The sequence below is a fragment of the Tamandua tetradactyla genome, chromosome 2 (genome assembly GCF_023851605.1).
Source record: "Tamandua tetradactyla isolate mTamTet1 chromosome 2, mTamTet1.pri, whole genome shotgun sequence".
Classification (NCBI taxonomy): domain Eukaryota; kingdom Metazoa; phylum Chordata; class Mammalia; order Pilosa; family Myrmecophagidae; genus Tamandua; species Tamandua tetradactyla.
This window is the reverse complement of record NC_135328.1, coordinates 15,349,154-15,364,976: the sequence shown is the minus strand read 5'-3', so window position 1 is coordinate 15,364,976 and position 15,823 is coordinate 15,349,154. Positions and strand designations below refer to the sequence as shown.

The following is a 15,823-nucleotide window of genomic DNA, read 5'->3' as shown; positions in this document are numbered from 1 at the left end:
CTGTATCTTTCATTCCCATAAGTTCTGTGATTTGTTTTTTCAGACTTTCAGTTTCTTCTTTTTGTTCATTCCTTGCCTTCTTTATATCCTCCCTCAATTCATTGATTTGGTTTTTGATGAGGTTTTCCATGTCTGTTCTTACATTCTGAACTAATTGTTTCAGCTCCTGTAGCTCATTTGAATTGTTGGTTTGTTCCTTTGACTGGGCCATCTCTTCAATTTTCCTAGTGTGATTAGTTATTTTTTGCTGGCGCCTAGGCATTTAATTACCTTAATTAGTTTATTCTGGAGATTGCTTTCACTTCTTTTACCTAGGGTTTTCTTTCTGGATGAATTTGTTGTCTATCTGTTCTTTGACATTCCGTTCAGCTTTACCTGGACCTTTAGCTTAAGTTTTGTTTAATAGAGGAGAATTTTTCAGTTCTTGTTTTCTTGTTTCTTGCCCTGCTTGTGTGGTGCCTTTCCCCCCCACACACACTTAGGAGGGTCTACTTAGATATTATAGACCCCAGCCAGATTTTCCCAGATCAAACTGGCCTCCTATTAGGAGGAAAGAGTCACCTGCATTGGTTTTCCCTGAGGGTGAGACCCAGCAGGTTGAAAGACTTTCCTGTGAAGTCTCTGGACTCTGTTTTTCTTATCCTGCCCAGTATGTGGCACTTATCTGACTGCAGGTCCCACCGGCATAAGATGATGCAGTACCTTTAACTTTGGCAGACTCTCCCTGCTGGGGGCGTGGTGGAGACAGAGGAGAGGTTGTAGGCTGGTTTTAATGGCTTCGAATTACCAAGCCCTGGTGTCTGATTTCCTTGATGGAGGGATTCCACCTGGATGGGGCTTCACCCCTCCCTTGGGGAAGGCATAGGCTCCAGTAAGCCCCCAAAAGAGCTCACTTCTGCCTATGCCTGGGGCAGTTACAGCCTGAAAAGGCCTGCCGCTGTATCCAGAGGCAGTCAAGCTTTTGTAGATACACAGCCACAAAAACCTCTGTTTCCTTCTTTTTGTTTTCCCCCTTTTTCTGTCAGTCCTGCCCCCTTGGCACTGGGGCAAAAATGAGCAACCTCTGCTTTGATCAGGTTCACCTAAGCTGGGGGCCTATTTTTAGTAGTCAGAATTTGTTAATTAGTTCCACAATTGGCATTTGATTGTGCCCAGTCCCTGTTGCTGGTAAAGTCCTTTCCTTTCCCCTCTGGGAAGCGGCCTGTGGGGGAGGGGCACTGGCTGCCACAGCTTTGGGAACTCACGGTTCTGGGGGGGGTGCTCGCAGCCGGTCCAGCTGGTCCAGACTGGGGTATGCTGTGTGTCTGGTCACTGACGTGGCCCCAGGAGCTGTTCTATACTGTTTCTGGTTATTTAGTAGTTGTTCTGGAGGACGAACTAAAATGTGCACATTGTTAAGCCGCCATCTTGACCCGGAAGTGCCAAGAAGCAGATTTAAAAAAAAAAATTCAGCCATGATTCTACTGCTTTAGACCAGCCACTCCTCATGCTGTGGGATTTTGTTTCCTGTGCATATGTTTCCTTTCATAGAGTTGGACACATACTGTATAGACAAATCTAATATCCTCTGCCCAGTCTGCTAGCTGATTTCCTTGTGTGACCCATCATTTGTGTCATAGGTTGGTCTTCCATAGAATTTGCTGTGGGTGTTCCAGATGCCCTAGGTTGCGAGCTCGCCCCTTTCCAAGCACTGTGGCGTGCACATATGCAGGAGGGTCTGTGAGTTGTGATGGTACAGATTCATTTTGTTTGTTTCTTTGTTTTTTAAGGGTTTTGGGAAACTAGGCACTGCAGCTTTATTAGTATCAGCAACGTTTGTTTGGAGCAAAGTGAGCTCCAGGAACTGCACGGCTGAGTGCAGGAGGGATTCCACCAATGACCCCAATTCCTTCCATCGTAGCAGCTTGGCCAAAGCGTTCAGTTGTTGGTGGGGTCAAACCCAGGGTACCATCGGGCATCACAGTGATGGGTCCTGGGAGGACCAACTGGCAGGAGCAGGGGTCAGGGTACCTCTGCTGTTTATGCCCATAGCTCTCTGGCCCAGCCATATCTCCTGCTCTCTCGCACCAGGAAAGGTTCCCTTGAATCCTTTCTGCTGTCGTTGCATCATTTCTTCCTGCTGCTATCGCATCTCTTCCTCACGGCGTCTGCCCTCCTCCTCCTGCCTGAGCTCCAGTTGCTTTCATTTTTGCATCTCTTAGTTGTGCAGCATCTCTGTCCTCCAAAGTTCTTCTTGGCTCCTTAAATCCTGCCTCATTAGCATGACCTGGTGCTCATGGCGAGCAGCCCCCATCTCCATTTCCAGCTTCTCACAAGCTTCCTTGATGTCGTGGTCCGCTTGGTCCTGCTGCTGCTTCTCCATCTCAGTGAGCGCCTTCCAGTGCACCGCATACTCAGACACGGAAGAGCCAGGCTGTGCAAATCTGCGTAGCTTCTCTCCCTCCTTGTGAACTTGCTGGTTCTTTATAACCAGCTTCTCTGGAAGTCCCTCTCCATCATCTAACTGGTCCATGGGCTCCACAGTCCCAGGTCCAGGAAATGTGGTTGGCAGGAAGCAGCCTTCACTGCATCTGTCTAGACTTTCTGAGCTGCTGGCTTCCCTGAGAACTCAGCCATGCCTTTTCCTGAGGGCCCTCTTAGATTGCCATGGTGACTCCAGCCCTCTCCACCTGACCGAGCTCAGAAAAGGCCTCTCCAGCAGTTCATTGAAGGTTTCTGACTGTAAGGGATGCACTGTGGCAGGCCAAGCCCACCTGTAGCTCCTTTCCATGGAGTGGCTTGTTGTCCACCTCCACTTTGGCAATCTCCTCTAGGGTTCGTGTTTCCAGATGGATTAAGCCAGAGCCTTTTTCCTTATGGATGAAGACCTCGCCTGCTGTCCAGATTGTTCAGTTGGTTTCCTTATTTCCTCCTCGGTGATGTCAGGAGGGAGACTGCCCACAAAGAGAAGGCTACGTTGGGTGAAGGTCTTCTCTCCTGGTTTCCTAAAATTCTTCAGGTCAATAGCCAAGCCTTCATTTTGGCTGCTGGCCTGCTGCCCATTTGCAGGTACAGGTGGTGGTGGCTGCTGCTGTTACTGTGGGTGATGCTATGATGCTTTCCTGGAGTGTGGTTTTGCTTCTCCAGGTTAAAAGTTTTATTGCTCTGCATTTCTGCACCTCGTCTTCAAATGGAGAAAGCAATCAGGTGTCTCCCATGTCTTCTCTAACCTGGACTTCTCCACCGATTGTTTTCTCCTCAGCGTAACAGCAACCCAGATTCTTTTTTTTTTTTTTCAGTATTTTTTAAAATTTATTTTTGAGCCAGTACTATTTGATTTATTCCATGCAGCCATGCCTAAAGTTTTTACTTTTTTATTTTTAACCTTTTTAATTGTATGGTATAACATATATACAAAGCAAAGAAATAAAAAAGCAATAGTTTTCAAAGCACTCTTCAGCAAGTAGTTGCAGGACAGATCCCAGAGTTTGTCATGATCTAACATATGATCCTCTCATATTTTTCCTTATAGCTGCTCCAGAATATAGGAGGCTAGAGGGCTTAAATATGTTTTTATCATCACATTCGACTTTTTTCCTTCTTTTTTTGTGAACCATAACATATATACAAAAAACTACAAATTTCAAAGCACGACACGACAATTAATTGTAGAACATATTTCAGAGTTTGACATGGGTTACAATTCCACAATTTTAGGTTTTTCTTCTAGCTGTTCTAAAATATTGGAGACTAAAAGAGATATCAGTTTAATGATTCAGCATTCATATTCATTTGTTAAATCCTGTCTTCTCTCTATAACTCCACCATCACCTTTGATCTTTCCATCCCTCTCTTTAGGGGTGTTTGGGCTATGACAATTCTAAATTTTTTATAGTGGAAGGGTCTGTCACTAATATGGGGTAGGGAGATGGAACTATCTGATATTCTAGAGAGGCTGGGCCCTCTAGGTTTCAGGACATATCTGGACCAGGGGCCCATCTGGAAGTTGGAAGTTTCTGGCTAGTTACTCTAGTGCATGGAACCCTTGTGGAATCTTATAAATTGCCCTAGATGTTCTTTAGGGTTGGCTGGAATGGTCCTGGTTGGGGGTTGGCAGGTTATGGTAGGTAGCAAGGTCTATCTGAAGCTTGTGTAAGAGCAACCTCCAGAGTAGCCTCTCGACTCTATTTGAACTCTCTCTGCTACTGATGCTTTATTAGTTACACTTCTTTTTCCCCTTTTGGTCAGGATAGAATTGTTGATCCCACAGTTTCAGGTCTGTTCATCCCTGGAAGTCATCTCCCACGTCACCAGGGATACTTTCACCCCTGGATGTCATGTCCCATGTAGGGGAAAGGGCAATGATTTCACTTGTAGAGTGGGGCTTAGAGAGACTGAAGCCACATCTGAGCTACAACAGAGGTCCTCCAGAAGTAACTCTTAGGCATGCCTATAGGTAGTCTAAGCTTCTCCACTACCTACATAAGCTCCACAAGAGTGAGCCTCATGATCGAGGGCATGGCCTATTGATTTGGATGTCTCTAAAATTTGACACAGTGTCAGGGGATTCCCTGATGGTAAAGTTTAATAGATCCATATTCTTTCTCCCATCCCTCAACCCAGATCCATTTTTATTGTAATTTTTCAGTTTCGAGTCCTTGTACTGCTAAAGTTCCATGAATTTGGACCCCAGACCTTATAAGGTTTACTCCTGCAGGGAAGAGGCTAAGCCGGCTTGTGGTTATGCCCGAGAGTCACCTCTGGAGAGCCTCTTTTGCTGCTCGGTTGTGGCCTCTCTCTCTGGGCCAACTCGGCAGGTGAACTCATTGCCCTCCCCCTGAGTGAGGCATGACTCCCAGGGGTGTAAATCTCCCTGGAGACATGGGGCTTTGCTCCTGGGGATGAGCCAGGACTGGCATCTGGGATTGGGAGGACCTTCTTGACCAGGGTGGGGTAAGAGAGTGATGAGACAGAGTCAAGTTTCAGTGGCTGAGAGGTTTGGGGCAGAGTCCTGGAGGCTGTTCTTGTGCATTGGGTGATGTCCTTTCTTGGTTTGTGGCACGTTGGAGCGGCTGGAGGGAGGTGCCGGGGGCTGCTGCACCATGTTCTGGTAGCCTTGGTTCTTGGAGGCAACTGTGGGACTGTGTAGCTTTTGTAGTGTGACCGTGGGATTGTGAAGACTTTGTATCTGGTGTTCCTTTTGTCCAGGGTGTGGACAGATGACTGAACAAGATAGGGATAGGGAATGAGTAGATAAGGGGGCAGCACTGAAGGGTGGAAAGTTGGGTGGCTTGAAATGCTGGTGGTCAGTGGGGTGTGGGAGGTATGAGATGTATGGGTTTTTTCTTTTCCTTTTTGTTTCCTTTTCTGGAATGATGCAGAAGGTCTGGAGGTGACCGTGGTGATGAGTGCACGTTGTGTGGTGCTGTGAGCCATTGATTGTGTACCATGGTTGGCCTTTATGTTGGGGGGGGGGGATCTCTCAACAGAAATCTTCAAAGAAAGAAAGAAGGTTCTGATTAGGATTGCATTGAATTTACTGACTGATTTGGAGACAGATAGCATCTTTATAGCAATGAATCTACTCAGCCAAGGAATATGGTTTGTTGATCATCTATGGGTTCAAAACGTTTCTTTATCTCTTTCAGTTCAGTTTTTGACTTTGCTTTATCTAGGTCTTTGCAGTTTTTGTTAGGTTTATTTTTAGATATCTTGCACTTCTTTTTTCCTATTTTAGAAAGGATCTTTATGTCTCCATATGTTTTCCAGTTGGTATAGCTATACTTAGGAAAGCTTTGGGTTTTTTTAAAACATTTTTTGTGAAATATAACATATATTCAAAAAAGCAACATAGGAGTTATAGGACAGATTTCAGAGTTTGGTATGGGTTACAATTCCACAATTTTAGGTTTTCCCTTCTAGCTGCTCTAAGGTACTGGAGACTAAAAGAAATATCAATATAAAGACTCACAGTCATATTCATTTGTTAAATCCTATCTTCTCTGTTATAATTCCTCCTTCTGAGTGTTGGCTACTATGAAAAAGAAAACTAAATCTTGGTGCTTTACTGTGCAGTTGTACCTAAACAGGTTTGCTGGGAGCAATTCAAGCTGCTCTGAGCCCAGAAAGTTGAAGGAACAAGCTAGTGTCAAGCCACTGAGGTCTATGCTGTTTTTATCATGATAGCTTTTTAACCCTTCTATTTGTAATGCCAGCTGATGGACGTAGATTACCCAAGATTGTCATTCATTCATAGATATTACTGTGTTAATTCAGAGAGCCTACCATGTTACTGCTATTAACAAATACTGCATACAAATTAATATAAGGATGCAAAGCCAATTGCAGGACCTTTTTGTATGAACTCTTGGTTACTACATTTTGCAGCACAGACTTTTACTACTTTATGGAATGAAAGCTTTGTTGAAGAAATCAATTCTTGAACAAATTCCTTGGCTTTCGAAATATTGATATAACAATGAAATGTGTACCACCGAGTCTGATGTGATTGCTGGAATATCAGAGAGTATCTGTTAAACGCTCATTAATGCTGAAATGAGTCATTCCAGTAGAATTCAGACATCAGTTTAACATTTTGTGATTGTGAAATTCATTTTCAGAAGAGTTTCACTCAAAATAGTTTTGTTTAGATCTTTTGTGCTTCAGGTGATGATTTATTCACATCTCCCCAGTTAGGGCAGAAAATGACTAACCCAAGAATTCAGGAAATTAAAACTAAAGCAAATGACAGTTCATTTCACAGTCAATATTATTTTGAACTGCTGACTCCTGTGATTCCATATAATTAAATGGCAATGTTCTGATGCCTGCAGTATAAAATGTCATGGAATCTGAAGCTTCAGATTTTGCTAAAAGTAATCTGCCAATTTATGTACAAAGGAGGCATAGTATCCTGTTTCTGTAAATAGTCTTTTTTGAATGGTTCGTTGAACTTGTTATCCCTGTGAGAGTTCAGTAGGGAAGTGTTTTTGCTTTGACCATCTGTTTAAAAAAGTAAACGAATTATATTTATTAGAGTGCTATGTGTTTCAGTTTTGTGGATTGGGAGAGCTATTAATTTGATATCAAAATGACCATTACCCATCTTTCTAAGCTGTTTTTTTTTTAAACTGATGCTTCTCCTTGTAGTAATAGTCTAGAGAGGAGGGGGACAGACATAAATGTTCATTTATGAAACAATGCTGCAGTCTCCAGTTCCCTGGGAAAACCTCAGAAATATGTTGTATAATATACAACATGTATAATTTCTGTTTTTACCTCTGATTATTTCATTGTTTATTTCTACTGTTTAATGTTTTAACTTTGTTTTTTTATTTATTAATTAGAAAAATTAACAAACAAAAACATTTACATATCATTCCATTCTACATATATAATTAGTAATTCTTAATATCATGACATAGTTGCATATGCATCGATTTAGAAAAAGAAATAAAAAGACAAAAGAAAAGGAAATAAAACAATAACAGAAAAAAAAAGATTATACATACCATACCCCTTACCCCTCGCTTTCATTTATCATTAGCATTTCAAACTAAATTTATTTTAACATTTGTTCTCCCTGTTATTTATTTTTATTCCATATGTTCTACTCGTCTGTTGACGAGGTAGATAAAGGAGCATCAGACACAAGGTTTTCACAATCACGCAGTCACATTGTGAAAGCTACATCATTATACAATCATCTTCAAGACACATGGCTACTGGAACACAGCTCTACCTTTTCAAGCAGTTCCCTCCAGCCTCTCCATTACATCTTGAACAACAAGGTGATATCTACTTAATGCGGAAGAATAACCTCCAGGATAACTTCTCGACTCTGTTTGGAATCTCACAGCCATTGACAGTCTCATTTCGCTCTTCCCCCTTTTGGTCGAGAAGGTTGCCTCAATCCCTTGATGCCGAGTCTCAGCTTATTCTAGGATCTCTGTCCCACATTGCCAGGAAGGTCCACACCCCTGGGAGTCATGTCCCACGCAGAGTGGGGGTGGGTAGTGAGACTGCTGTTCGCCTTGTTAACTTTGTTTTTTATGTATTCTCATCTATCTTAGCTGTGGATTGCATATTCCCAGTAGTCACTGATTATGTCTGATGTGCAATTTGACATTTAATAAATGCCTTTTTTTTTCTACAAAAAATATTAGGAACTTGGGAGTTCCTAATGTTTGAGAAAGTATCAAAGGTTTCCCCGATGATAAGGCTTAATGCTTCCATGTCTTTTCTCCTACCCCTCGGAGCATTTTGCCAATACTTTTAAAAATATATATTTTTATTGACAAAACAAAACAACATACAAACATGAACACTCTTTTTTTTTTTTAACTTTTTTATTGTGAAATAGAACATATATTAAAAAAACTGATAAATTTCAAAGTACATTTTAACTAGGAGTTTTAAAACAAATTTCAAAGTGTGGTATGGGTTTCAGTGCCGCCATTTCAGGTGTTTCTTTCTAGCTGCTCCAAAACACTGGAGATTAAAAAGAAATATCAATCTAATGATTCAGCACTCATACTCATTTGTTAAATCCTGCCCTCTCTGATTCAACTCCTCCTTCTCCTTCAATCAGTCTCCCAGTCTTTAGGGATATTTGGGCAATGACCATTCTAACTTCATGTTAAAAAGGGGTGTCAACCTTATGGTAGGGGATGCAACTGGTTGATACTACTGAAGAGACTGGTAACTCTGTTTTTCAGACCTAATATAGGCTAGGAACCACCTGGAGGTTATAGGTTCCTGAGAAATAAACTTAGTGAATAAAACTTTTTTTTTTACCTAATTAAAAATTTTTTTTATTAATTAAAAAAATACTACAAGAGAGAAACACAAACATTCTTAATATATGCTTATTCCATCAAACATGAACACTCTTAAAATATGAACATTCCATACTTGGTGCACAATTAATAGCTCACAATATCATCACATAGTTGTATATTCATCACTTTTTAATTATCTGCTCAGCATACTATGGGATGTATCTGGTATTACATTGAACATTTGCATCACTTCAGAAAAAGAAATAAAAAGAAAAAAGAAAAAACTCATACATACCATACCCTTTACCCCTCCATCTCATTGACCACTAGTATTCCCATCTACCCAATATAAAAAAATATATAAAAAATATATATATAATATATACATATAAAAAATATATATAAAAAACCTCTGTTCCCCCTATTTTTTCCCTATACCCCTTACCACTCCCTTTCATTGATCATTAGTATTTCAATCTACTCAATTTATTTTAACATTTGTTCCCCTTATTATTTGTTTATTTTTATCCATATGTTTTACTCATCTGTCCATAAGGTAGATAAAAGAAGCATCAGACACAAGGTTTTCACAATCACACAGTCACATTGCGAAAGCTATATCATTATACAATTATCTTCAAGAAACATGGCTACTGGAGCACAGTTCTACAGTTTCAGGCACTTCCCTCTATCACTCTAATATTCCTTAAACTAAAAAGGGGATATCTGTGACGTGCTAGTGATCAAATCAATGTAATACCATACATAAGGAGTATGGTATACATGAATTTTTTTCTGCTTTCTTTTTATTTCTTTTTCTGAATTGATGCAAATGTTCTAAGAAATGATCACGATGATGGATATACAACTATGTGTCGATATTGTGAATTACTGATTGTATATGTAGAACGGAATGATCATACGGTAAGAATGTTTGTGTTTATATGTTGTATGTTTAATAAATTAAATAAATTTTTTAAAAAGGGGGGATATCTATATAATGCATAAGAATAACCTCCAGGATAACCTCTTAACTCTCTTTGAAATCTCTCAGCCACTGACACTTTATTTTGTCTCATTTCTCTCTTCCCTCTTTTGGTTGAGAAGTTTTTCTCAATCTCTTGGTGCTGAGTCCCAGCTCATTCTAGGATTTCTGTCCCACGTTGCCAGGAAGGTCCAAACCCCTGGGAGTCATGTCCACGTAGACAGGGGGAGGAGTTTGCTTGCTGTGTTGGCTGAGAGAGAGAGATTGCCAATACTTTTAAATTATCTGCTCAATATACTCTGGGATGTATCTGGTATTACATTGAGCTGTGCAGAATTTTAAGCCCTCATCTCCATTCTGGGCTCCCTATGTTTGGGTTGTTTAAATGAGCCATCCAGATAGGCTGAGTTAGATTATGTGCTACAGAAGATTTAGGTTTTGAACAAAATAAACCTCTGTTCCTTTGGTCTCATACAGTAGGTGAAGTACTAAAATACTGACAATATCATCCTGACCCCTGTATTCTGATTTACTTTAGTCCAACCTGATTAGTTTCTTTCTCATCTCTACTTGAAGCCTAATATCTTTTTCAGTTTCTTTCACAGTTGTTGCATGTAGCAATGCTGACTTTCAGAGCTGCAGAACTCCTACTCTGAGCCTTAGGTGACACACAGGTAGCCAAAGTTCTGAGGAGATACCAGGTTATACATATATAGCACAGCCTCTCAAAATCTAGAAATAACAGTTACGGCCGTGGACCAAATGTAACTGCTATAAGAGCTTACAATCTAAGCCCCAATTTCCTTATAAGTGTTTTCTAATTGAGACCATACAATCTGTCTTATTTTGTCTCTGTCTTATTTTGCACCACAAATGTCCCTGTTCTACTTTACGAGCTGCTGGAGTGCAATATACCAGAAATGGAACAGCTTTTAAAAAGGGGGAATTTAGTAAGTTGCTAGTTTACAGTTCTAATTCTGTGAAAATGTCCCAATTAAAGCAAGTCTATAAAAATGTCCAAATTAAGGCACCAACAAGAGGTTACCTTCACTCAAGAAAGATCGATGAAGTTCAGGGTTTCTCCCTCAACTGGAAAAGCTCTTGGTGAGCATGGCAGCATCTGCTATCTTTCTCTCCAGGCTTCTTGTTTCAGGAAACTCCCCAAGGGGCGTTTTCCTTCTTCATCTCCAAAGGTCTCTGGCTGAATGGGCTCTCAGCCTCGCGGGGCTCTAAAAATGGACTGTCTCCAAAATGCTTCCTCTTAAATGATTCCAGTAAACTAATCAAGACCCACCTGGATGGGTCATGTCACATCTCCATCTAATCAAAAGTTAATACCCACAACTGTGTGTAAAACTTAACACCTACATCTCCATGGACATAATCTAATCAAGTTTCCAACCCATACTGCTGAATAGGGATTAAAAGAAGCAATTGCTCCCAAAAGATTGGATCAGGATTAAAACATGGCTTTTCCAGGGTACATAATCCTTTCAAACCCCCAGCCCAGTCCCCAAGGTTCATTCACTCCTTGCATGCCCCACAACTTCATTCCTTTCTGTAGCTGCACAATATTCACCACAATTCACCATTCTACTTCTCAGTCAATGTATCCTACAGTCATCTCATCCATTGGGCATCATGGATATTGTCCACAGTCAACAATCCATGTCTCACATTATCCTCACTTAGTTGTACAATCATCAACACTCTCAATTTTAAGACAATTTTCATTGCTCCAAAAAGAAAAATAACTGCTGAACACACCCTCACCAAATAGAAAATCCAAACCTCCCCTTAACTCTTGTCTTCTCCCCCCATCCCCAATTATTTACCCTGGTATTGCTGTGGTGCTGTTGATGTCTTCCTGTTAAATACAGACCATAGAATGCAATAGTAGTTGTTCTAGTTTAGTAGCTGCTGGAATGCAACACACCAGAGATGGATTGGCTTTTAATAAAAGGGGATTTATTTCATTCTTCAGAGGAAAGGCAGCTAACTTTCCACTGAGGTTCTTTCTTATGTGGGAAGGCACAGGATGGTCTCTGCTGGCCTTTTCTCCAGGCCTCTGGGTTCCAACAACTTTCCCCAGGATGATTTCTTTCTGCATCTCCAAAGGCCTGGGCTGAGCTGCCAGTGCTGAGATGAGGTATGCTGAGCTGCTTGGGCTGTGCTACGTCGCGTTCTCTCATTTAAGCACCAGCCAATTAAATCAAATCATTTATTGCAGCAGGCACGCCTCCTAGCTGACTGCAGATGTATTCAGCAACAGATGAGGTTCATATACCATTGGCTCATGTTCACAGCAAGAGAACTAGGTGCCTTCACCTGGCCAAGTTGACAACTGAATCTCACTACCACAGTAGTTTTCCTCCTATACCCCTCTTATTTACTCTTTGCACAAGATTCATATGCAAGAACTTATTTATATTTGTAGTATTAATCAGTGGGACACATAGCTCTATACAACCCATTTCAATTATATTCACCTTCAATATGGCAATATTACTTATAGACCCACTAATGAACTACCATCACTTCTGTTTATTTCCTTTCATTTAAGTTCACCCTCATTAGTTAACCATTCACCCATCTCTAGCTCGTGTGCCTCTAGGTCCCCTATATTCTGTATTACAAGCCTCTGAGTTTACCTTTATCAAGGGCATATCAGAGAAATCATACAATATCTACCCTTTTGTGTCTGGCTTATTTCACTTAGCGTTATGTCCTCAAGTTTCATCCATCTTGTCCTGTGCTTCAAGATGTCATTTTATTTTACTGCTGCATAATATTCCATCATATGTATATTCCACATTTTGTTAATTCATTCATCTGTTGATGGGCAGCTGGATTATTTCCATCTTTTGGCAATTGTGAATAATGCTGCTAAGAACATTGGTGTGCAAATGTCTATTTGTATCACTGATTTCAGCACTTCTGGGCATTTATCAAGTAGTGGTATTCCAGGTCTTAGGGCACCTTGTTATTTAGTTTTCTAAGGAACTGCCAAATTGTCTTCCATAGTGACTGTACCATTATACATTCCCACCATCAGTCCCAATTTCTTGACACCGTCTCCAAAATTTGTAGTTTCCTGTTTGTTTAATAGCAGCCATTCTTATAGGTGTGACATGGTATCTCATTGTAGTCTTGATCTGCATTTCCCTTATAGCTAATGAGAATGAGCATCTCTTCATGTGCTTTTTAGCCATCTGTATTTGCTCTTTGGAAAAATATCTGTTCATATGTTTAGCCTATTTTCCAATTAGGTTGTTTGTTCTTTTTTTGTTGAAGTGTATGATTTATTTATGTATACAGGATATCAAACCTTTACCCAATATATAATTTTCCAAATATTTTCTCCCATTGTGTTGGCTGCCTTTTTGACAAAGTATTTTGAGGTGCAGAAGCATTTGATTTTGAGGAGTTCCATCTATTTATTTTTTCTTTCATCACTTGTGCTGTGGGGGTAAAATTTAGGAGGCTACTTACTACTACTAGGTTTTGAAGATGTTTCCTATGTTTTATTTTAGGAGTTTTATGGAATGGCTCTTATTTTTAGGCCTTTGATCCACTTTGAGTTAATTTTTGTATAGTGTAAGGTCGGGGTCCTCTTTCATTCTTTTGGCTATTGATATCCAGTTTATCCCTGCCTATTTATTGAAAAGACTATTCTGTCCAAGTTCAGTGGATTTGGGGACTTTGTTGAAGATGAATTGACCATAGATTTGGTGGCCTGTCTCTGCACCTCAATTCAATTCCAGTGGTCAGTACTTATCTTTGTGCCAGTACCATGCTGTTTTGACCACTGTGCCTTTGTAATACACTTTAAAATCAGGAAGTGTTGATCCTCCCATTTCATTCTTCTATGTTAGGATATTTTTAGCTATTTGAGGTCTCTTTCCCTTCCAAATGAATTTGATAACAAACTTTCCAAGTCTTCAAAGTATGTGGTTGGAATTTTTATTGGTATTGCTTTGAATCTGTAGATCAATTTGGGTAGAATTGACATCTTAACTGCATTTAACCTTCCTATCTATGAGCAGAAAATGTAGAAAAGCTTTCATTTTTATAAACTTGATCTCGTATCTGGCCTGCCACCTTACTGAACTCAATTTTTAGATGTTATTTTTTTTCTTTCTTCCTGCTGATTTTTCTGGATTTTCTTTTTTTTCCCCATTATTTAATTTATTTTTTTCATTCAACATAACATACAAACACAAACATTCTTACAATATGATCATTCCATTCTTGATATATAATTAATAGCTCACAGTATCATCACATAGTTGTATATTCATCATTATGATCATTTCTTAGGACATTTGCATCAATTCAGAAAAAGAAAACAGAAAAAAAACTCATAAATACCATATCCTTTATCCCTCCCTTTCATTGATCACTAGCATTTCAATCTACTCAATTTATTTTAACATTTGTTCCTCCTATTATTTATTTATTTTTAATCCATATGTTTTACTTGTCTGTCAATAAGGTAGATAAAAGAAGTATCAGACACAAGGTTTTCACAATCACACAGTAACATTGTGAAAGCTTTATCATTATGCAATCATCTTCATAAAAGATGACTACTGAAACACAGCTCTATATTTTCAGGCAGTGCCCTCCAGCCTCTCCATTACACTTTTTTTTTTATTAATTAAAGAAAAAAAAGAAATTAACACAACATTTAGAAATCATTCCATTCTACATATGCAATCAGTAATTCTTAACATCATCACTAGATGCATGATCATCATTTCTTAGTACATTTGCATCGATTTAAAAAAAGAACTAGCAAAACAACTGAAAAAGATATAGAATGTTAATATAGAGAAAAAAATAAAAATAATAATAATAAAAAAAAGAAAAGGAAAAAGAAAGAAAAAAACAAAAGACACAAACAAACAAACAAACAGACAAAAAAAACTATAGCTCAGATGCAGCTTCATTCAGTGTTTTAACATAATTACATTACAATTAGGTATTATTGTGCTGTCCATTTTTGAGTTTTTGTATCTAGTCCTGTTGCACAGTCTGTATCCCTTCAGCTCCAATTACCCATTATCTTACCCTGTTTCTAACTCCTGCTGGTCTCTGTTACCAATGACATATTCCAAGTTTATTCTCGAATGTCGGTTCACATCAGTGGGACCATACAGTATTTGTCCTTTAGTTTTTGACTAGACTCACTCAGCATAATGTTCTCTAGGTCCATCCATGTTATTACATGCTTCATAAGTTTATACTGTCTTAAAGCTGCATAGTATTCCATCGTATGTATATACCACAGTTTGTTTAGCCACTCGTCTGTCGATGGACATTTTGGCTGTTTCCATCTCTTTGCAATTGTAAATAACACTGCTATAAACATTGGTGTGCAAATGTCCGTTTGTGTCTTTGCCCTTAACTCCTTTGAGTAGATACCTAGCAATGGCATTGCTGGGTCGTATGGCAATTCTATATTCAGCTTTTTGAGGAACCACCAAACTGCCTTCCACAGTGGTTGCACCATTTGACATTCCCACCAACAGTGGATAAGTGTGCCTCTTTCTCCGCATCCTCTCCAGCACTTGTCATTTTCTGTTTTGTTGATAATGGCCATTCTGGTGGGTGTGAGATGATATCTCATTGTGGTTTTGATTTGCATTTCTCTAATGGCCAGGGACATTGGGCATCTCTTCATGTGCCTCTTGGCCATCCGTATTTCCTCTTCTGGTAGGTGTCTGTTCAAGTCTTTTTCCCATTTTGTAATTGGGTTGGCTGTCTTTTTGTTGTTGAGTTGAACAATCTCTTCATAAATTCTGGATACTAGACCTTTATCTGATATGTCGTTTCCAAATATTGTCTCCCATTGTGTAGGCTGTCTTTCTACTTTCTTGATGAAGTTCTTTGATGCACAAAAGTGTTTAATTTTGAGGAGCTCCCATTTATTTATTTCTTTCTTCAGTGCTCTTGCTTTAGGTTTAAGGTCCATAAAACCGCCTCCAATTGTAAGTTTCATAAGATATCTCCCTACATTTTCCTCTAACTGTTTTATGGTCTTAGATCTAATGTTTAGATCTTTGATTTTGAGTTA

The 15,823-nt window shown here is 39.5% G+C and overlaps 1 protein-coding gene and 1 pseudogene across 1 annotated transcript in view; one reads left to right on the top strand and one right to left on the bottom strand.

The window, feature by feature from the left end:
• Positions 1–15,823, top strand: part of TRIM14 (tripartite motif containing 14) — a 41,899-nt gene that overhangs the window by 15,284 nt on the left and 10,792 nt on the right.
• Positions 1,740–3,471, bottom strand: LOC143659120 (non-POU domain-containing octamer-binding protein pseudogene; annotated as a pseudogene).